This window comes from Puntigrus tetrazona, chromosome 3, assembly GCF_018831695.1.
Source record: "Puntigrus tetrazona isolate hp1 chromosome 3, ASM1883169v1, whole genome shotgun sequence".
In the NCBI taxonomy this organism is placed as follows: Eukaryota; Metazoa; Chordata; class Actinopteri; order Cypriniformes; family Cyprinidae; genus Puntigrus; species Puntigrus tetrazona.
In genome coordinates this window covers 28,249,449-28,272,301 of record NC_056701.1, presented here as the reverse complement: position 1 = coordinate 28,272,301, position 22,853 = coordinate 28,249,449, and the positions used below count along the sequence as shown (strand labels likewise).

General features: G+C 39.4%; 3 long non-coding RNA genes and 1 pseudogene across 3 annotated transcripts; 3 read left to right on the top strand and 1 right to left on the bottom strand.

Moving 5' to 3' along the window:
* Positions 1-1,153: 1,153 nt before the first annotated feature.
* LOC122335213 lies at positions 1,154-3,828 on the bottom strand (annotated as a pseudogene).
* An 88-nt stretch (positions 3,829-3,916) lies between these two features.
* On the top strand, positions 3,917-6,905 carry LOC122335669. The gene is made up of 3 exons (XR_006248992.1): positions 3,917-4,434; positions 4,524-6,306; positions 6,414-6,905. It is a non-coding gene; the product is annotated as an uncharacterized LOC122335669 (long non-coding RNA).
* Positions 6,906-7,462: 557 nt separating this feature from the next.
* LOC122335682 lies at positions 7,463-12,354 on the top strand. The gene is made up of 3 exons (XR_006248996.1): positions 7,463-8,908; positions 9,011-9,067; positions 12,101-12,354. It is a non-coding gene; the product is annotated as an uncharacterized LOC122335682 (long non-coding RNA).
* A 4,110-nt stretch (positions 12,355-16,464) lies between these two features.
* Positions 16,465-17,070, top strand: LOC122335695. The gene is made up of 3 exons (XR_006249002.1): positions 16,465-16,517; positions 16,681-16,839; positions 16,978-17,070. It is a non-coding gene; the product is annotated as an uncharacterized LOC122335695 (long non-coding RNA).
* Positions 17,071-22,853: the final 5,783 nt, after the last annotated feature.

The following is a 22,853-nucleotide window of genomic DNA, read 5'->3' as shown; positions in this document are numbered from 1 at the left end:
AAGTGTCAGAACAAAGAGATTTATGCTCACATCTTCCTAAATTTAAGGAGATCAAGCAGATACCGCAACTTTCTGAGATGACTGCCGCGAGATTGAGCTCACCGACCGTACGAACCACTTTTTATGGTTAACGATATTTTCCCTCTTCCAGCATACAGATTTGGTCTCTGGGCAACCTCAGCACCTTCAAAAGGTCATTGTGTTTGACAGCAAAGATACCAGACTTATCCACTGGACATGCATGACTGCAATAAGAAATATCTGGGACAAACGGGTCAAATATCTGCCTCTTATATAGCCCAGCTGTCCCAATTGATGAATGCTGTGTACCTTTTGGAGGACACCGTGCCTTTAAAGAGTACATGCCAAGTAATCCAGATATGGGATTAAAATTTGGGAAGCATGTATGTTATAAACAGCTACCAGATTGGTGGGCGAGGCCAAAACGGGGGGCGTTTATGACCACATTACCTAATTGGCTCATGTCATTGATAAAAAAAAAGTACAGACGTTCCTCTCATTGATAACAGCGTAGCGGATCAAGCAAGAGGTGGGGTGATGCAGAATAAAAGCATTTTCCAGGAGTCATGGCAGTAGAGGCTATGCAACTATAACAACATCAGGCATAAATCCCTCCCGTCCTTGCTCAAAAATCTTCTTTTAGGAAATTCCCCAAACTGGGCATAATTTAATAAAAGCAAACCATAATATATTGCTGATATTGCTATAATTTAGCACCAACTCCAATTAAACATACCTTAACCAGCTAAATCAAGGTCTTACCAGGCATACTGGACACCTCCTGGCAGGCGTGTTGGAGCTAAACTCTGCAGGACAGTGGCCCTCCCTAGCTCCACCCTAGTATAGAGCTGCAGTCAAGCAATTTTAAAAAGGCACGAAGGACGTCTTTTCCAGATAAAAAATAAAATGACCATTTTTATGTTCAGAAATGAGTTTAATAGAAAAAACACGCATACACTCCTTTGCAGGACTTTAAATGTTTTTTATTGCACTGAGCAAATAAATATTATTTGTTCGCACATGCAAATTCCCTCGCAATCTCTTTCTGATTCAGAATTTTCTTCCAAAGTGAATACTTAAACAGTTTAGAAATTGCTTCTTTTTCTAAACCTTTTACCGCACTGAAAAAAACACTATAAGTCCTCTGCAGAATGAGCTTGAACATGACGCCTCAGGTCTCTTTTATACATGAAACTCTTCTCACACCGAAGACACGCGAAACGCTTCTCTCCGGTGTGAATCCTAATGTGAATGTTAAGGTTCCCTTTAAGCGTGAAACCCTTTCCACACTGAGGGCAGATGAAAGGCTTCTCCCCGGTGTGAACTCTTACGTGGCTTTCAAGAGCCGCCTTGTTTTTGAAGGTTCTGCTACAGTGAAGGCATATGTGAGGTTTCTCTCCAGTGTGGGTTATTACATGGTCCTTAAGTTGCTTCCTGTCTGTGAAACTCTCTCCACACTGCAGACATCTCAAACAGCTGTCTCTGGAGTGAGTCTTCACGTGGTTGTTGAGGCTTAAATGATATCGGAAACTCTTTCCACACTGAGCACACACAAACGGCTTCTCTCCAGTGTGAGTTCTCATGTGGACATTCAGGGTTGGTTTGTGTGTAAATCTCCTTCCACACTGTGGGCAGGGGTAAGGCTTCTCTCCGTTGTGAACTCTTACATGGCTTCTGAGGTTTCCTTTTCCAATAAAGCATTTTCCACACTCTTGGCATGTGAAAGGACTCTCTCCCGTGTGAATTCTCGTGTGGATTTTGAGGCTTCCTTTCTGATTGAAACTAACTCCACACTGCTGGCAGGTGAAAGGGTTCTCTCCGGTGTGGATTCTCATGTGGACTGTTAGGTTTCCTTTCTTGTTGAAACTTTTCCCACACTGTTGGCAGGCGTAGGGCTTCTCTCCGGTGTGAGTTCTTATGTGGACTTTAAGGTTTCCTTGCTGATAAAACCTTTTCCGCAGTGTTGGCAGGTGTAGGGCTTCTCTCCGGTGTGAATTCTCATGTGGATTTTAAGGTTTTCTTGTTGATCAAATCTCTTTCCGCAGTGAAAGCAGATGAAAATACTTCCGGTTGCTTTCTTTCGAGCTCTTTTTTTGGACAGAGCCTTTTCGCTCTGTGAGCAACAAATAGGTTCTTCTTCAGTTTTTAAGTCACAAAATTCTTCATGCTGATCTTTGTGCTGTTTTCCATTGAGTTCTTGACTCTCCTCTTTCAGCACCATCTGGTCTAGTGTGAATAAAGACAAATACAAGTTTACCCCAGCGTAATAAGCATAAGCAACTTGGCATAAATACGTAGGCACTGCACAGACGTTCTAGATCATGCGTTCAAACTCTTTTGAAGTGAGAAGTAGTGTAAACCATTTTCATTCTTCATTTCAATTCATTTACAATAAATGTTCCACTCATTAATGGAGATAAGTACTGAAATTACAAGTAACTTTAGACACATAGTGGATGCGTTTGATAATTTTTTTATGTGGTATTCTGTGTTTTAATGATAGTGAGGAGTTCTATAGGTGAACAATAACTTTTTTTAAGCTAAACTGCAGATCATGTTACAAGGAATGTTTTTATAGAGAACAATTATCATAATGTCCACGTTAAGGATGCACCAAAATGAAAATTCTAGGCCTAAACCTCTATAAGATTTTTTAATTTAACAATTTTAATGATGCTAAAAAATAAATAAATAAAAACGCAAGCCTTTAAAGCCACACTTCTGCTATGTGAGCAGATGCACGTTCATTCACTGGATACGGAACGGAGCGTCAAACCGTGGAATGACAGGTCCAGCCGCTTCTCTTGTTTTCGGCCCAAAACCGAAAATGCCATTTTCAAACGACATTTTCGTAGCATCCCTGGTACACGCACTTCGATATGACGGCGGACACAGCTGGATTCAGTGGTCTAATGGTCACTCCACTGTCCGAAATTTAGGGGCAGTCGTGGCCTAATGAATAGAGAGTCAGACCTGTAACCCGAAGGTTGTGGGTTTTAAGCCCCAGGTCAGACAGGGATTGTAGTTGGGCGAAGTGAATAAGCAGCTCTCTAGACCATTAACACCTCGACTGAGGTGAGACCTATCAGCAAGGACCTCCTCGGCCACAACAGTATGCTTCATTTTTTAATCGTTTAAAACAGGTTTAAAGAGTTAAATGATTGAGTTCAGCTTGAATGCAAACCAACCTGTTTGGGTCTCAACATCTTCATGTTTGACTCCGAATGCTTCTTCGATCCTCACGTCTTCCCTCTCCTCTTTAATAAAAGACATCTCTTTAATAGTGAATTATTCTGATCTCGGCTGCTTTACCACAAGCTTCTCCTCTGTGCTCGGACGCTCCATAGGAAAAAATAGCGGAAAGAAACATAAATACAGAAAGTTCGTTATTTGTGTATTTACTATATAAATTATATTCATTACACTTTAGTAAAAACGTCAGGACGTACTTTTCTTACTTTGAGCAGAAGGTGAATCGCTTTAAGCATCTCTTCTCTCATCACTACTAGCTAGTGAACAAGTTCGTGTTTACTATGAAGCACAGGGTCACGTTAACAAGCGGTTACTTGGAGACAGGTGAGTTTTATTAGGTTTGCAGCTGAACCGATTCACGATACAGAGGGAGAAATAAGACGAACACTTTCTGTTATTCACGCGTGGGCGCGCTTTTCTCACACAAAACAACGTCCGTTAAAATGTCAATTTAAATATTAATGTCACGTTCAATACGTCTTGATTTAAACGGTTTACACGCTTAAAACTCAAACCTTCCTCTTTCTACAGTCGCAGTGCGGCGCAAACAAATGACGTCACAACGCCACGCCAAAATAAAAGTCCTTCAGTTAAAGCCAAGTCCTTATCATTTTTTTTTTTTGTTGGATGGCTGAAAGGAAGCCGTACATTTTCATTCTTTTGCTTGGGTGGAACAAATTATATTTTGCTTAGTTGGAGCAGCAGCTGTGTCGTGGTCATCCCAAAGCCTCCTCATGGAGACTGGCCTGTCATTCATAACCAACAAGGGTCCCATATCCCTCAGATGATTAAACTGCTGGACTGGGAGGACGACACAGACCACTGAATCATGGTCATGGAGCTGCACATGCCCTGCACGGACTTGAATAGCTTCATGATGCTCCAGATGATCTGCAGGATTGAAGATCTCAAACCGGAGACCCTGCTGGTGGACCAGAACACCCTGGAGGTCAAACTGATTGACTCTGAGTGCAGGGGAGTTCGTTAACTTTTCAGTGTTTTGATATTTTATTAATTATCTCACAGAAACATCCTATATGTAAAATTAACCAAAATGTGTGTGTCAACCGTCTTTACTGCAGGCACAAGAGCGTACTGTCCATCAGAAGTAATGGAAATCTAATGGCCATGTGGTCACAAGGGATACTCTTCTTTGAAATGGTGTGTGGTAGTTATCCCACTGACAACGGCCTACACATATCCTGGTAGATACTTTTTATATTAACCACAATATCTTATCTTTTAATAAGCCATGTTCGCAGGCATTATAAAACAAGTCATAAGCTGGTTGAAGGAGGATTCGGCTTTGTGTATGAAGGGACAAAGATGCACTTAAGGTTTGTAATATTTATCAATCTGGGTCACTGGGAAAGACGTCACACGTGATAGAGTGTTATGCGTTACATTTTCTGGCGTTTATATGCCCGTACTTCAGCCATTTTGTGTGTCCGCTGTATGCAGCAACTGATAAAGATCACTTAGTCACCAGTTCTATGTATGTCAAGCCAAACATTTGAGCAAGACATTTCTATTTGGCCATGGCTAGATTGTATGTCAGATGACTGGTTTGCACAAGTTTTAATACACTTATTTCTGTAACTACTTGTTGAAACCGTGCAAGTTTCCAGTGTTTTATTTTTCAGTTTTACTGTTTTATTGGCTTGTCATTTATAACCAATTAGGTTCCTCAGATCATTGAACTGCTGGACTGAGAGGACGACACCTGACATGACAACATCTACAAAAAACTAAATTTGGCAATTTGAATTCTAAATCACACGGAAATCACCACCCATAGCAGCAAACAAAAGTATCCAACCCCCCAAAGACGGCAATATTTTTTAAATGTACAGTTCTTTAGGGTGCAATTTTTGTTTTATGTACTTTATCTAACAGTGATTGGTCATGAGGTCATTGAGCTCATATCTGCATGTATGAATATGCCCGATGAACCTTTTGAGACTTTAGATTCTAGAGAGCATTTGATTGGACAGAAAGTTTGATTTGAAAGTTTTAAATGCTTACATTTTCTAGATGCAGATTTTGTTTTGGAGCATAGCTAGATAACCTTAGAAAACCATTGGTTTACTACCAAAATGACCTAAAGAAAGGAAGAAAAAACAAAGCAGAAAGTAAAAAAGTAAAAGTCAGGCATCAGGCATCAGGCATTATTCTACTAAAGAAATTTCAGCTCACTTTACAGTAAATATCTTTGCACACTGAATCCGAAGTTTTTTCTGAGATCCAAAATTTTTGCATGTTGAAAAATAACAGCAATCTCCTGTTGAGTCAATAACGTTTACAACACAGCCTTCGAAACTTTTGTAACGTGATGGCTGCAGATCTTTAGAGCTCCTTTAGAGCGTCCAGCCATATATTTTTTTTATTTATGTTAATAACGAAATGTGCAATCAAAGAAGTCAGATCTAAAACAAATTATTGGACCTTTAATATAAGTGCGAGTTTATAGTCTCTTTTATAATGGCTAATATTTCAGTGCTAAAAAAATTGCTTTCCACCACAGTGATCGATGTTATACTCGAGAAACTGAAAGGTAGGTCAATGGAAGGTACACTTGTCTGCCTTGAATTACAGCTGGTGTTCACACAATGATTTAGGACTTCTGCAGGCGGTGTTCTGCCAGGCACCAGAAGTAAATTAGAATGTCATCGATATAGACAATGACAAATATGTGCAGGAAGTCCCGGAGCACCTCATGCATGAAGTCCTGGAAGACAAAAGGAGCTTTTACAAGCATATTAAGTTATAGACAAATTGCCCGGACGCAAATTATATAGTTGCTCAGCAGCCAACGATTCACCCACTGATCTGCCAAAAACTTCTCTAAAATGGACGAGAAACAGCTGGATAGTTGAACCATGGGACCCATTTGCTCCTAGATAAACTCTGCAAACTGCAGTGTGGGGCCTGTAAGAAAAGAGAGGACATAAGCTATCTCAGCACGTTCAGTGAAAAAGACATGTGGTTGCATTTTCAAAGCCAGCGTGCACTGAAGAATGAAGCCATTGTCAGGTACTAGAACTGTCTTGTTGTTTTCCACAACCCATTTGCTCTGTTTGCCCTACTTTCTGTCCTCTGTTAACAAAATTTCATCTCAATACTTTGTTATATATCCTTAGTTAATGACAGGGATCAAACGGGGAAATCGTCTTTGCATAATCAAGATCTCCTGACGATGTGTGCGATCCTTAGATATATGGAAAAAACCTTGGTTTCTGAATCAGGACCCAGTGTTTGGGGATCCTTGTTGCCACATGATGCTAGTGATGGATACATCCCTCGATGGTTGGGGAGCAGTCATGACTGGCCACTGTCTGTGGACCGGTCGCCATCTGGGACTGAATGCTATGGTACAGACCTGGCCGAGGCTCTGTCTGTACACTTTTTTGCCCCAATCATTCGATGGCATGACTATGTGACTGTGGGCGACACACCTAGTAATACGCTTCCTCCGTGGTGCGCAGAGGTTGAGACCACCAGTACAATCTCATGTCACCACGTGGGATCTGGCAGTGGTGCTAGACGCTCTGGGCAGAACCCCTTTTGAGCCAATAGAGGATATATCTTATCTAGACTTTGCACTCGATCCGGCAAAAGATTTCTTGTATCCTCGAGCATTTCTTGTATCCTCTAGCAGCCATTGTGCACAGCAAACCTGAGACCCCCAGAAGAACTACTTTGTACTGGTGTTTACAATTTGGCAGGTGTTACTGTATCGGACATCTGCAACGCTGCAGGGTTGGTCCACCCCCTCTACCTTCGTCCGTTTTTCCATATTTCCATATTTTAATTATATTGTCTGAACAAACAATCTAATTTATTTTTTTTTTTCCAAGTTGCCAGCAAAGGAGCTATATAAGGTCCATCTTCAAAAACAAATAAGGAAAAGTGACATGGACCTTATACAGCTTCAAATGGAAGAGAAAAGGCTCCTCGTTAAAAAAGCAGCACTTGAAATTGAATTACTGGAGCATCGCCTTAAGGTGAGAACTTGTCTGAATATTCTGTCAGAACAATCTGTTGCATGATAAAAGTATTGGGTGTATGTATATATGTATATATCTGTGTGTATGTATAAAGCAACATAAAAAAACAAAAACATTTTATTGAATTTTACTTTTTTTCAGGAAAAAAGAAATAAACTGCCTGGCAGACCAGTGCAAAAAAACTAATAAAAGTTATTTTGACAGATCCTGTCTCTCAAAAGTCTTCCATCTCTGTTGGCCTGTAGAGTCTGTAGATGTTCCTCTGGGCCATCGTCCTCAATACAAGGAGGATGGCTCTCTCCTCTTATAGTGGTAATATTGTGAAGCACAACACAAGCCACTATAATGTCGCATGCCCTCTCTGGACTAACCCGGAGCCCACGCAGACACTGAAACCGAGATTTGAGGATCCCTATAGTCATCTCCACCTTGGCCCGTGTTCGGCTGTGAGCCAGGTTAAAGCGTGTCTGTGGTCCAGGCTCAGGTTCAGGTTCAGGGTGTCATTAAATAGGGCAGACAAGGGTATCCTCTGTCCCCCAGCAAGTAACCATGTGTACTGTCTTGTAACGATTGAAGTGTACAGTTGTTTATAAGACTGGATGAAATATAAGGACACTGTAATCAGAACAAACTGGGCTATAATATGTAAGCAACATGTTTGTACATGATTGAGTTTCTTCAGAAAGCAAGGTCAGGTAAATGACTGAGGTTAATGAATTACAAGAAAGAATGTGAGGATAAAAAATATTTTCTTATTTATAGTTTATTTAGAAAATGTTTAGCTATCACACAAATGAGAGTCACTTGAGAGTACACTGTAACAAAAAAACCTGTAAAAATACGGCGAAATTTTGCACAGCAATTTACCGTTCTTCATTTATACAGTTGAATACTGTAAATTGCGAAGCATGTCACGTGATGCAAACTATTGTTCAGTTTCACAAGATGATGCAGTATTTTTTGGTCTAGTCACACGTACGCCATTGAGTGTCCTCACACACAGGAAGAAAACCTTTTAGCATCAGTTTTAACATCAGATCGCCATCATTTTATTAGGTGTAAAGTGAGCAGAATGAACTGGACGCTCTTTTATCCTCGTTGGTTTATCAAAGTAAGTGATCAAAATTTGTTTTATTCTGTTTATATGTTCAAATCACATTACTAATAGCAACTTTTTTTATTATTATTACTTCTGTGTCTACTTGATAGGACGGCAAACAAATCAGCAAAGAGCAATAGCCTAACGTTAAAGTTATAGGTGGCTTGACATGTTGCGACATTAAATTAAATGTACTTGTGACGGTTCTTGAATTTTTGAGGGACTGGGCTATATTTAAAAATTGTTTTAGGGTTTTTTGAGAAGTTAATTAAAGTTAAGGCTACATGGTTTACATAATACTTCGATCCATTTGAGAGCAGAAAATTATAACTTGCAACTTTTGTTTTAAGACCTGCAGCAACATATTTGCAAATGTCTACATACATAAAAAAAGTCTACATTCATTCTTGTTGATTTTATTGTCCTATGTTTCAGAAAGTCTTTGCTCTTTAGCCCACTGCCTTCATCTTCTCACTCAAGCCAACATGGCAAATAAACGGCAGGAATAGGACTAATACTCAGAGCTGATGTAAGTTTTATATGTTTAGTATTATTTGCTTTGTGTGTGCTATGATTGTACACACAATTTCATTCTTTATTTGCATACATATACATATATCTTCCACCGCAGCAGATGAAGGCATCTGGACTCCTGACCTTCTTGCCAGTCCACGACTGAAACTGCTGGGTAAGTGTCACGTATGCAAGGCATGGAGTTTACAGGAATAGTTCACCCAAAAATGGGGTGTACACAGTGGAAGTCACTGACTAGAGTTTATAATTAAATATTTTAAAAATAAAACCCATTGTTCTGTCAGGGGTTGGCAGCGGCCTGTTGTGTTTGTCTTGTGTTTTGTTGTCCTGAAGCACATGGCCTTTGTTTTGACAGCTCGCCATATGCTTTGCTGTTAACTCCTCCCCTCTTGTTAACCCTAATTGTTTCACACTCCTGCACCCCATTTCTGTCAATTATCCTCCCTACTTAATCTCCTTGTGTTTTCTGTCCTTTATCAGTCTGTCGTTTGATGTTAGTTCATTTTGATGCTGAACTTTTGTTGACTAGTTTGATCAGTCCAGTCCTCAGTCCAGTCCTCAGTCCAGTCCTCAGTCCAGTCCTCAGTCCAGTCCTCAGTCCAGTCCTCAGTCCAGTCCTCAGTCCAGTCCTCAGTCCAGTCCTCAGTTCAGTCCTGTTCTCAGTCTAGTTATTGCTTTTTTTTGCTTTTTTTTTCTATTATTTTGTTAAGTTCTCGTTTTCCCCCGTCTTCTGCCCCCATCTCTCCAGTTCACTTTTTGCCCAGCTCAGGATTCTCTTCTCTCGCCCGACGACCTTCGGGTGCCAGTGCCTGTCTCGGTCCTCTAGTGGGCGGATGCTGGACGTGGCTACAGTGGGAGGCTTCTCAGTGACCGCTTTGGCCGGCCACCTTTTCCTGCCCCACCGGTTGGGTCTAACAAACTGTGTTTGTTAGATCCTGTGCCTCCTCTGCAGCTGGGATTGTGGCTGGAGTTAACTGCCAGCTGTTTCACCCCTTTTGTTGGACTATTGTACAAAGACCTTTATTTGTTCAAATAAATTTTTCTTCTGCAATTGGGTCTGCTCTGTCTGCCCTGACATGTTCTGCTTCAAAAGAATCATTTACGTTTACATTTAGTCATTTAGCAGACGCTTTTATCCAAAGCGACGTACAAATGAGGTAGGCATATAGAAGCAAGTTAATATCAGCAAAAGGGCAGTAGTGCATAAGTGCTCTGAGTGGGGACTTGTCTTTCCTAACGCAAACACAAGGCATTTTTTTTTTATTTTAAACAAGAAAAGGATAGGAAAGAGCAGGAGAAGAAGAAAGTGCTATCAATGTTGGGTCAAGTGTAAACGAAAAAGATGAGTTTTGATTTGGTTTTTGAAGATTGCTAGTGACTCTGCTGCCCTAGTGGCAACGGGCAGATCGTTCCACCAGCAAGGAACAGACCAGGTGAAGGTGCACAAGAGTGATTTTGCACCTTTTTGTGAAGGCACTGCAAGACGCCTTTCGTTTGCAGAGCGTAGGCACCTGGAGGGAACATATGATTCAATTAATGAGTGTAAGTACGAGGGAGCGGAGCCTGTGATTGACCTGTAGGCCAGCATCAGGGATTTGAATTTGATGCGGGCAGCTATAGGAAGCCAGTGTAAACTAATGAAGAGCGGTGTGACGTGGGCCCTCCTTGGTTCGTTGAAGACCTCCCTTGCCGCTGCATTCTGGACCATCTGAAGAGGTCTGGTTGTAGAGGCTGGGAGGCCAGCAAGGAGGGCGTTGCAGTAATCCAGTCTACTCAGGACTAGTGCCTGGACGAGGATCTGTGTAGCGTGTTCTGATAAGTACGGTCTGATTTTCCTGATGTTGTACAGCACAAACCTACAAGATCGAGCAGTTTTTGAAATGTGCTCAGTGAAAGTTAGCTGGTCGTCAATGATCACTCCAAGGTTCCTAGCTGACCTAGACGAGGATACAGTAGCTGAGCCTAGCTGAAATGATGAGGTTGTGCTGTATGTTGGGATCGGCCGAAAAAAACGAGGAGCTCTGTTTTTGTGAGGTTTAACTGCAGGTGATGATCCTTCATCCAGACTGAGATGTCGTTTAGGCACGCAGAAACACGTGCAGAAACAGTGGGATCGTCTGGTTGAAAGGAGAGATGGAGTTGAGTGTCGTCAGCGTAGCAGTGATAAGAGAAGCCATGTTTCAGAATGACAGAACCCAGTGATGTCATGTAGATGGAAAAAAGCAGTGGCCCAAGTACTGAGCCCTGAGGCACTCCAGTAGTGAGGTGATGAGACTCTGAGACATCGCCCCTCTATGATACCCTGAAAGACCTACCAGAGAGATAGGACTCAAACCACCGAAGGGCTGCTCCAGAGACACCCATCTGCCTGAGGGTTGATAGGAGTATGTTATGGTTTACCGTGTCAAAAGCAGCAGACAGGTCCAACAGGATGAGCACTGAAGATTTTGATTGTGTTCTTGACCGTCTCAGTGCCTCAATGACCGATAGAAGTGCAGTTTCTGTGGAGTGGCCGCTTTTGAAACCTGATTGGTTGCTGTCCAGGAGATTGTTTTGTGAGAGATGGGAGGAGAGTTGGTTAAAGACAACACGCTCTAGTGTCTTGATCATGTCATGGGTTTGTTTTCTGATGCAGTTCTTGCAGATATATCAGATATATCAAATTCATGGCCACTACCCACCAGCATTGAAAAAGCTTGGAAGAGCCAGGTTAAATGTTTCAAAAACCTTTAACTGTGTTGGTCTGAAAGAAGAAAGTCGTATACACTTAGGATGGCTTCGGTGTGACTACATTATGGAGTAATTTTTATTTTTGAGTGAACTGTTCTTATATTTTTAGGGGTTTTGTTGTCATTTTTTTTGTCATTCCATGTCATGGACTGTAGTAATTTGCAGCAGCATATTTTATGATAACCATTGGAAAGACACAAATTAAACTGCATTTAGCCTTTTTGTGAAATGTGCAACCTAGATTTGATACTGTTTCAGGACATTAAACATTAAAGTTGTCTCTTTCAGTTGCTGGTGACAAAGTCACACTTGGAGGCTGGATGATCAGCATTGATGTCTTTTCCTATTATGTCTTCAATTTGCAGGACCAAGAGGAAGCTGCCCGAATATTGTTAAGTTTGTTCAAAGGTATTACGTAACCTAATATCTTTTTTTTTTCTCTGGTTTTACATTCTAGACGCTTCATTGGTGTGAACCCTAAAAGGGGAACAAAAGAGAACCAAAGTAGTGTCCAAGAAGATAGGGAAGCTTGTGCAGAAAGAAAAGCAGCAACTGTGAATCCTCAGGTGGCCGCTCTCATCAAAAACTTCACGGACTTTGAGTGGGGCTTTATCTAGTCAGGTTAAATAACGTTACAGTTCTGCAGGTAGATCTGCAAAGTAAGTATAGATTACATAGCCATGTTATGTTTGTGATGTCACTGCATTGTATTCTGGAACAGGATGTTCTGTTCTGTTTAATCCAGCGCTGGTGAAGAAGAATGTTAAGAATTGCTTTAAACATTTTAATAAAAGTGTAATGTGTAATGATCTTTTGTTTGTAAAAAAATGATCATTAGCTTTGAGCCAATTGTTTTTGTAAAATATCAATTAAATCAGTTTAAGCTTCTAGCAGGATAAGTACCTCGGCAGGCAGGCAGATGAACTAAACAACATTAAAATAGAGCGAGATCTGAACAGAACTTTTACAGGACTTAAATATACAACGTAAATACTTAATAAATAAGACAGGTGTACGCTAAGACAATTAACTAAAGCAGGTCACAGAACACAAGGGACAATCAATCAAGGCAATCATTACAACATTAAAATCACATTGATCTTTCAAAAAATAACAGTAATAAAGATTTTGGATTACAGCAGATGTGATAAAAAACAGTAAATGATCAAATGAGCAGTATTATACTGTACAGCATATTTTCTACAGCATGATACTGTAATATTTTTTTTACAGTAATAAACCGTTGCAGCAAATTACAGTAGGTAAACTGTAAAATTGCAGCATTGTACAGGCAAATGTAGCTGCCAGTAGTTTACTGTAATTTTACATGTTTTTTTTTTTTTTTACAGTGTAGACTTAACAGTTAATTAGGAACAAACAATCAATCAGGCATCATTACTCCAGTCACATGATCCTTCAGGAAAAATTCCAATATTCTGATTTTCTGATCAAAAAAAAAATGATAATGATGATGATGATGATTATTATTATATATAATAATCATACTCCAACAGAAATCAGGACTGAACAAGAACAATAGGCTGTCAGACATTTAAATAAGGTTGGTCCCAGAGAGTGATTAAGAACAGGTGTGCTACAAGTCTCTAACAATCAGGAGATCTGGAGCAGAAAGGACTATGTATTTTGGCGAGCTACTGTTCAAAAACTTTAAATATGAAAATATATTTATATATATATTCAAATATATAAATGAACATCATATATTTTCACGCATTTCCAAAGTATATAATATTTCTAACGTAAATACAATAATAATAAAAATATAAAAACAGGCAAGATTATTTATTAATATTTCTAAAGAAGTTGTTTATACAGCAGGCTGCTGAATTTATCTTTGACAAATTAGATTTGTGCAATGCTGGGATGTTAGTGTAACGCCCTGGAAAAAGCAGGGGAAAATAATCACGAGTGTCACAGCGATGTTTCTCATTAAAAGCTTTTACTCGTAGGAGTAACTCTCGCGATGTCACAACACTTCCCCAGCAGGCTCTGAGTCACGTGAGGAAGTTCTCGCGATACTCCCCGCAAATTATTTACCACACCCCATCAATTGCTGTCGAATGGATGCTTTCACTTTGTAATGTCCAATCAATGATGCACTTACCATTATTTTTTCACACACACAAAAGAGCCACCTGTGTTACATAGTGAAAATATCGAACCAAACCAAATATTATTTATAACCGTTACCATGGCAAACTTGAATTAAAGTGTAATTAAAGAATTAAACTATTTTATCCTACCTGTTACATTAGTACCCTATATTTTACCTGATGTGTTATGACCAACTCACTTTCATCCATTCGTTACGATCTTCATTCTCGTAAATATGAGGCCGAAAAAATGTATCAAATAGTCAGTAATTAAATCAAACGAGAAGAATGGCGTCAAACTGCCATCAGGAGGAGGTTTTCGAGCGGTCATCATGCAGACAAATCTCCCTGAAAGCCAAAACCTTGACCGATAATCACCACATTTACAGCGCAGTTTATGATATTAACACGACAACTTAACGCGCTGCGCTCTGCGCTCATAAACGCGCTTGCATACTTACTTTAGCGATGAATGTAGCTGGTTTAGATATGTTTAATTATACATATTTTTTTAATTTAATTTTAATGTTCATTTGTGTCTTTTTAAAATACTTTTCAGCCAATTAGACCAGTAGATCGGTCGGTTATTACGTCATTATGATCGCTGCATTCCAATAGAACGTTCAGAGAGAAGTCTATAAATATGAGTGAAGATGCATCATTCAATTTGTAGCGAGTTTTGGCGAGTGAGTATGCTCTTTACATCTGAATTTTAACTTGTGTTTGATATTTCCATAACAATATTTGTTCAAAAATCTGCTTTGTGCTTTTTGAGATAAAACTAATAGGCATGCAACGGAGGTCCGTGTGGAAATTGGAGGTTGATGAGTAAATTTAATAATGATGAAAGAAAGCAACGATTGATTTGAGCAATTCATTTTGATTTACAGTTAATAATTATGTTTTTATTCATAGATTATATTTTCCTATAATTCTTGTATTATCTCTCTCTTTAACTAAACATTTTGTAGTAAATCAACGAAACAAATCTTGCAGTGCCAACCAAATTCAGACTATATTTTTTAGACATTTACACGTTATCTTGTCTATTTCAGAATCTTTTTATTATGATTAATTCTGACAACTGATACTGAAAGCTTTAATACTTCAAAAAATTATCACTTACAATAAAAAAATATTTATACAATCTCCACCTGAAAACCCTTACTATGCATGTAAAACATCACCAACTTTCAGGCTCTTAATTGTTTGCTATTCTATGTCATCGCTTGTCTTTCTCTTTCTGCTGCAGTGTTTTACAGATACAAAGACAACAGCAGTTTTTTTCATTCATCTTTTACCACCGAATCAGAAATCAACACGACAATGTCATTTATCCCCATTCCTGAGAGTGCAGTGCAGTCACCATTATCTGAGCTCTCAGATGAGCTCAGCACTGCCCTCGCCGCAAAGCAGTGGTGGGCCATAACGGAGGTCTCCCTTCCTATAGATCAGGAGCCTGAGTATGGGAACTTCACCGCACCTGACTGGTGGGGAACAGTAGTGGCAGGGGAAACTTCATGCCCCACTTCCCTGGCCTTCAGTGATGACTCTGAGAAGGTTGAGTCCCCGCGCTCAGGCTTCTCAGAGGCAGCACTGAACACCAAGGAACCACGGAGGCAGAAGAAGACACAGAGTGCACGAATGCCTCCCAGATCCCAAAAGGAAGCACCTGTGCCTGCCTGTACTAAGAAGAGGGACCACACCTCATCCCTGGTCTTTAACAATGCATCAGAGAAGGCTGAGTCTCTGTGCTCAGGCTTCTCAGGTGCAATGCTGAAGACCACGGAGCAACGGAACAACTGGAGGCAGAAGAAACCTCAGGGACCACCGGTGCTTGGTAGGTCTGAGAAGGCTGAGTGTAGGAACTCAGTAAAGACCAGTAGGCAGGTGAGGCAGAAGGAGACTCAGGTAGTACCAGACATTGCCGAGTCCCCTCAGAGACCACCTGTGCCTGGTGACACCCCCCGGGTTCATCCAGTGCCCACTGGATCCCTGCAACGTGGTAAACTCAGGATCCCTGAGCATCTGAGGCAGCATCTTCTAAAGGCTGCTAATGAACTGAGATCATCTGTGCCTGCCCGGTCCTCACAGGGACCATCGATGCCTACAAGGTCTCTACAGAGAGAGCCTGCACAGATCTCTAAGACACTGAGGCAGGAACTGCAGCAGAAGCCCCAAGCCTCTTCTGAGAAAGGAACACCTGTACCCAACAAGACCCAGGAGAGGCAGAGGCTCAAGATACCCGAGCGGCTGAGGCAGGAGCTGCTACAGGTGTCACCCAGAGCCTCTTCAGAAAAGGCAGCACCCGTGCCCCAAAAGACCCCGGATAGGCAGAGGCTCAAAATACCTGAGCGACTGAGGAAGGAACTGCTCCTGGAGAAGCCTCTGACCTCTCCTTCCAGGTGCCCACAGGTAGCTTCTTTACCTGACAGGAACCCTGTATATACCGGGACCTCACAGGGAGAAGGAGTGCTTGCCAGTTCTCCACTCGCTTCTGGGTGTCTAAAGGAAGCATCAGTGCCCACCAGAGCCACAAAGGCAGGAAAACGGAGGCTTGCTGAGCAGCTGAGCACCTCTTCCACCCAGGAACTACCTATGCCCTCCAGGACTTCAAAAGTGCTGCCTGTATATTCTGGGGCTTTACAGGGAAACTCCCCCCGACAGGGAGCCAAGCCAAGATTTACAGAGCAGCAGAAGCAGAAGCGGAGGGAGCAGTGGAGACAGCAGCAGAGACAGTGGAGGCAGCAGAAGGCATCAGTAAGTTCTTTTCATTGTCTTCACATAAGCTACAACGATGTCTAGGTCTTTTATTTAAAATCTCATGACTTTATATTTCCAAATGATAGAAAGATATATGTTTGGATTCAAGAAGCACTCTTTAAAACTGCCTGGCATTACATGGTTATGTCTTTTATTTCAGCTGGACAGCAGAGATGTGTGTGAGCCATCTCCTCAAAAAGTAATGCGTGTAGAAACCATCAAGGTGACAAAGAAGCCTAAACTGAAGAGGCAGAAACATCAAGACCCACAGCCCACGTCCCAGCTCACCATGAAGTTTTATTTAGACTTACTTAAGAACGTATGAACTACAGCCCTTACTATTTAAAACTATATGTATTATATTTTAATATGGTAGAAGCAATATATCTTTAGATTTTCTCAAAGATAATAATTAAATCTGCTTAATGTTACATCATTCTGTCTGTTACTTTAACAGGACAATGCAAGTGTGAGCCGGTCACCTCCAGAAAAAAGGGAGCACATGGCCAACAAAATCAGAGACCAACAACTGGGGCCAGATGGCTTAAAGCATTTATGTTGTATGTTCATTTGTTTAATGAAATATATGTAATCGTTTAGTGTTAATGTGTATTGTGTTTCAATGTATTTAGTGTGATTGTACGCATAATAAAAAATAAAAAATAAAATCTAAATCTGCTGTTTTTCATTTATTAACTGACAGATGAGTGACAGATATTAACAGCCTGGTTTATATATATATATATATATATATATATATATATATATATATATATATATATATATATACTTTTATAAATACACTTATATATATATATATATATACAGCCTTAGTCAAAAAATATTAGAACGCTTGGTAAATACATGATCAAAGAAAATTATTTATATTATATATATATATATTACTCATAAGAATTTTTAGGGATGCCAATAATTGTGTCCAACGTGTATTTGAGAAAAAAAATCATAATGATAATTTCCCCCCATTTCAAATTCTTATCATTCAATGAAGGGTTAGATTTTTGTGATTTCTTTAAATAAAACATCAAAAGGATTAACAATGCAGATTCATTTTCACAGCTTTCTTTAATCATATTTAACAAAGGGTGCCAATATTTTTGGTCATGACTGTATATGTATGTTCTGCCCTCACTTTGGTGTCTCTTATCTTGAAGTTACAGATAGATAAACTCTTTATAGCATGTAGACTCGTGGGAGAATTTTGCTTTATTCCACACATGTATGTTGAAATTAGGGCTGTCCCCTAATATTCAGACAGACTAAAATTTATTAGTCGCAAAAAAAATTAAATAAATCAATAAAAAAAATTCGGTCACTGTGTGGTGCAGGAGGATGTAAAGAGGGTTACAAATCCACACTTACAAATAGACCACACCAGGGGGGTATTCCACAAAGCTTGGTTAACTTACCATTTGATAAATCATAACCTCTGGGTTGATTGACCCTAAATACCATGAGTATGGTTCCAAAGCACCTGAGAAGAGTTAGTTTAATCAACCTCCAACTGGTTACCCAGAGTTAGTGCGTGTGCACGGTGCATTTATAAAGACATCTTCAATGGAGCGCCGATTTCACGAGTCACCATGGAAACTTAAAGCGAAAAAAAGAGAGCGGTGTATTTCACAGAGGCGGAGTTGGAGGTTTTAATGCACGCTTATGAGGAGTTAAAGCCAATAATATTAGAAAGAAGCAATACAGCTGCATCAGCTAAAGCAAGAGAGTTGTCTTGGCAAAAAATAACCGACAAAGTAAATGCGTGAGTGTATTAAATTTTTTTTAATGCTCCCGTTTTATTATAATGCAAAATAATGAAGTATGATTTATACATCCTTTTGATTATGTTATATCATTATGAAAGCATTTACTTTTGCTGCCATTTATTTGTTTAGTTTAAAATAATAATGCATGTTTCTTATTTAATAAGGTGTAATCCTTCTGGAGCCACAAGAACTTTAAGCCAAGTCAAAATGAAACACAAAAACATTCTGCAAAAAGGTAATATTTGATCACACAGTTACTGAACTATTATTATAACAGGATTTAGTGTATTCATTCAGTCATGTAGCTAATAGAAAGAAGACTGAAGGCCCCGTCTGAGGAGCTGGCTCTGTCTCTTAATAAAGAGCATCCAGGGGCAGTTCATCACACACAGCATGCACCACAAGTGATGAAATGTGAGTTTACCTCTATGATTTGTTTTCATTTTTTGTTTTCATCTCTGTCACTTAAAGGCTTTTTGAACAAGATAAATGTTTTATGTAGGCTTATTTTATTTAACTGCATATGATGTATAGCATACTGTGATCTTAGACTGACATGTTACTGTTTTCATGTATTATTTTCTTTGATAATATTGAGAATTTTATGGGTTTATTCTTATAGACACTGATGGACTCTCCAGAAAGAACACAGTCTGTCACAGTTGTAAGTGATTTGTTGTCAGGTAACTTTAGTTGCTTTTAGGTTTTGTTTTTTTTTGTTGCCAGAAAATGTATACTTGAATATTTCTCCTGTAGGATGAAGATGATGACGATGAAGAGACCACATCTGCTGTGACAGAAGTGGACAATGCTGGTAGATCCACTGAGGTATGATGCATACCATTATAATGTATTGCCCCTTTTTGCATTAAAGTAACAAACTGTCATTGTCCTTTCACAGAACATACCTAGGGGTTTGCCCACAGATGAGGGTCCTTCAACCTCAGCACACAATCTAAGCAGGGTAACAATTTGTGTCCAGGTGTCCATATTTTAATTATATTGTCTGTTATTTTGACAGATCCTGTCTCTCAAAAGTCTTCCATCTCTGTTGGCCTGTAGAGTCTGTAGATGTTCCTCTGGGCCATCGTCCTCAATACAAGGAGGGTGGCTCTCTCCTCTTTTAGTGGTAATATTGTGAAGCACAACACAAGCCACTATAATGTCACATGCCCTCTCTGGACTAACCCGGAGCCCACGCAGACACTGAAACCGAGATTTGAGGATCCCTATAGTCATCTCCACCTTGGCCCGTGTTCGGCTGTGAGCCAGGTTAAAGCGTGTCTGTGGTCCAGGCTCAGGTTCAGGTTCAGGGTGTCATTAAATAGGGCAGACAAGGGTATCCTCTGTCCCCCAACAAGTAACCATGTGTACTGTCCTGTAATGATTGAAGTGTACAACACAAATATAGTAAAAAGGAAAAAAAAATTGTATAAAGTAAAACATACCCTGCTGAAATGTCTGGCATAATGATGACTCGCGGAAAATTCTGGCATCATGCACAGACATCAGGCCATTTTGCCTCGACATTGGTAATTATTTGGGTTGCCTCACATATTACCTATGTAGTGGAAAAAGTAATGACTTTAATGATTTTAAGAAGGGAAAAAAGTTGAGTTGTTACCTGCACATTGATACTATGAACAGATTTCCTATAAACATAGTCTCCCTCATTTATTGATGGAGCTTTAATAGGAATGTGAGTGCCATCAATGCTTCCAATTACATTTGGAAACCCATGGAAGTATGAAGTGTGTGTGCGCATAATGAATACATGTATAGATATCAATAATATGATTAAATATGCATCACAGATTTTACTACAAACTCCACGAACTTACCCTTAAACATACCCAGGTATGTCACATAACCTGCTTTCTGGAATACCCCCCCTGGATTCTTTAGTTGTTGTTTTTCATGTCCCACATGCTCTGTGACCCACTTTCTGTTTGTTGTCCTATTGTCTTCAGCTGTGTCTTGTTAATTATGTCATTTACTTTGTGTATAATAGTTCCTATTTGTTCAGTGTTTATCTTCTGGTCTTTATCGTGCTAAACATTAGCCAGCGCTTCAGATACGGTTCCTCGAGAAAAAATTCAAGGTATACAGATAACCATACAATAATTAGTTTCAATTTAGAATGGTTGGTTGCCAGGAAATAATAACATAAAAAAAAAAACAATTGAAAATCAACTAAATAAACCAACATTGAGCATGAGAGCTCTAGTTTGGTGCGTGATTCCCTCCCCAATGAGAGAATCATTAATAACCTTGATCTTGATGGGTGGAGTGCATGGTTGAATGGGGATGTAGACTTTTGTGACGATGCTACTATCAATCAGATTCAGTGCAGCTCCTCAAATAATTTTTTTAAATGAGTAATATAATAAATACTACCTGCACCATGTTTTATACACCGTTAGAAATTGCTGTTAATTTTTGGCAGAATTTCAACAGGATAATCTTGTTAAATTCAAAAGCAGGACAATGTTTTTTTTTTTTTTTGTTAAATGACGTAGACAAGATATAACAGAATTTTGCTGTATTAGTAAAACGTTACTATGCAGTATTTTTGTAAACTCAGTCAGCAGTCGTCTCGACTTTCATCCGTCTTCACACTGTTAAAAGGTGGGTTTTACATGATATTACACATAAAATACATTACATTTGCTACAGCAAGTAAGCTATAGTGTGGGTATTGGAAGTTAAATGATCTTTTATTTGCTCTTTTTATTTGCTCTTTTTGGGTAAGCACATTTTAATGTGTACATGTGTACTGAGGTAAAAAAAAATTAATAGTGTTCTTGTTTTGAATTCAAATTGGTTGTGTAGTTAGTCCAAGTAATACTTATTATCGGCTGGATTTCTGAATGATATTTTTTCGATTGAAGGGTGCATGCAAAGTGAGAAATCTTCTGCAAAGTAATTTTTTAAAACATGGTTGCATTGCACGCTGAAATTAGACTGTGGCCGTGTAGTTCAGTTAACGTCCAGTGTTACCAAAAAACCCCTTGAAAAAGTTCTTTGTGATTGTGGCTGCAAACTTGGGTAAGAGTGTTCTTAATATGTACATATCTTTATTTTGAGGCGGATTTTATAGAACTGTTATGATTTGGTGTAGTTGGTTTTGTGCCAGCATAGAATTTGTATGGTCATTTTATTTTGATGGAGATATTTTTGCCAGAGATATTTGAATTATCAGCATGTTTCCATGTCAGTTCTGTGGACATCAATGTAGTACTACAGTGGACTATGTGAAGCACATAAGGATTCTTGCTACTTTGCTACAGCAAACCTGAACAGAAAGTTTAAAAAAGTAGTAGATTTGAAATCACATCTTTACAGACATCACAAGGAGTGTGTGGTCGAGCTAGGACCACATTTATGCCCTGCAGTAGACCTTGCATGCAATGTTGAATTGTGTAGTGCCAAATTTGACACACTATCTCTAGTTTTACATTAAGTGTACATTAAAGAGGGACGAAGAGTGGCATGCCCCATTAATGTGATACATCATTTACAGTAATATCTACATTTACCTCTCACCTGTCAAGGAAACATAAAAATAAATCTAAATAAATCCGTTGTTTTCACATCATGTATGACTGAAGCTGAAAGCTCTCAAAATATTGACAGCAATATAACCTTTTGATGTAGCTGGAAACATTGAGCATTTGGAGGTTAGTCCAGAAAATACTGATGAGTCATTATTTTTGAAGAATCTTGCTCTGTTTTATCTGAATTTACAGGCAAAGTTACTGTAATCAGTTACATCTTCTGTAATTCAGACTATAATTGAAGATATGCAGTCAGTTTATGATATCAACCAGTCACACTCTTCAAGTTAAGCGAGAAGTTGGTTACTCTTGGTGTTCCAGAGGCTTCCATTAATGATGTAATGAACAGCCTGGAAGCGTATGATCTCTTACAAGCATATAATAGCCACACATTTAAAAGAGACCAACGCAGGAAAACTGTGTTTAAGAACAGTTTAAATTATGTCGATCCTATGCCTATTTGTCTTGGACATAGTGAAGCTGGCAAGGAGTGTTTTATACAGTATGTCCCTATAAAACAGACAATTGAGGTACTTTTTCATTGTGAATCATACATACGGCTTCTTAGGCTCGATACTTTATCAAGATTCATTTGAAGTAGTGAATCCTCTAGGGTCAGGAAAGATAAAACACAAAATACTGGCCATGTATCTAACACTTGCATATATATTGCCACACAACCGGTGAAATACTGACCAGATGCAGCTTGTGGTCATGGGACACTTGGTCAAAGACCTTGAAGACCTTGAGACCAATGGCATGTTACCTGATGGACAACCTGGGCTCACACAATTTTTCTTGAAAATTTCAGTGGCAGTAAGTACTTCTGTCGATACTGTGAAATTGAAAAAGATGTGTTTCAAGCAGATTCCGGAGTCATACAAAGAGCATGTTCAGAACATTGAAGAACATTCCTTTCATAGTGGAGGCATCAAATTTGATACTATATTCAACAGCCTGAATATTTTAATGCGTGTCAGCCTGGGTTGCCTCCA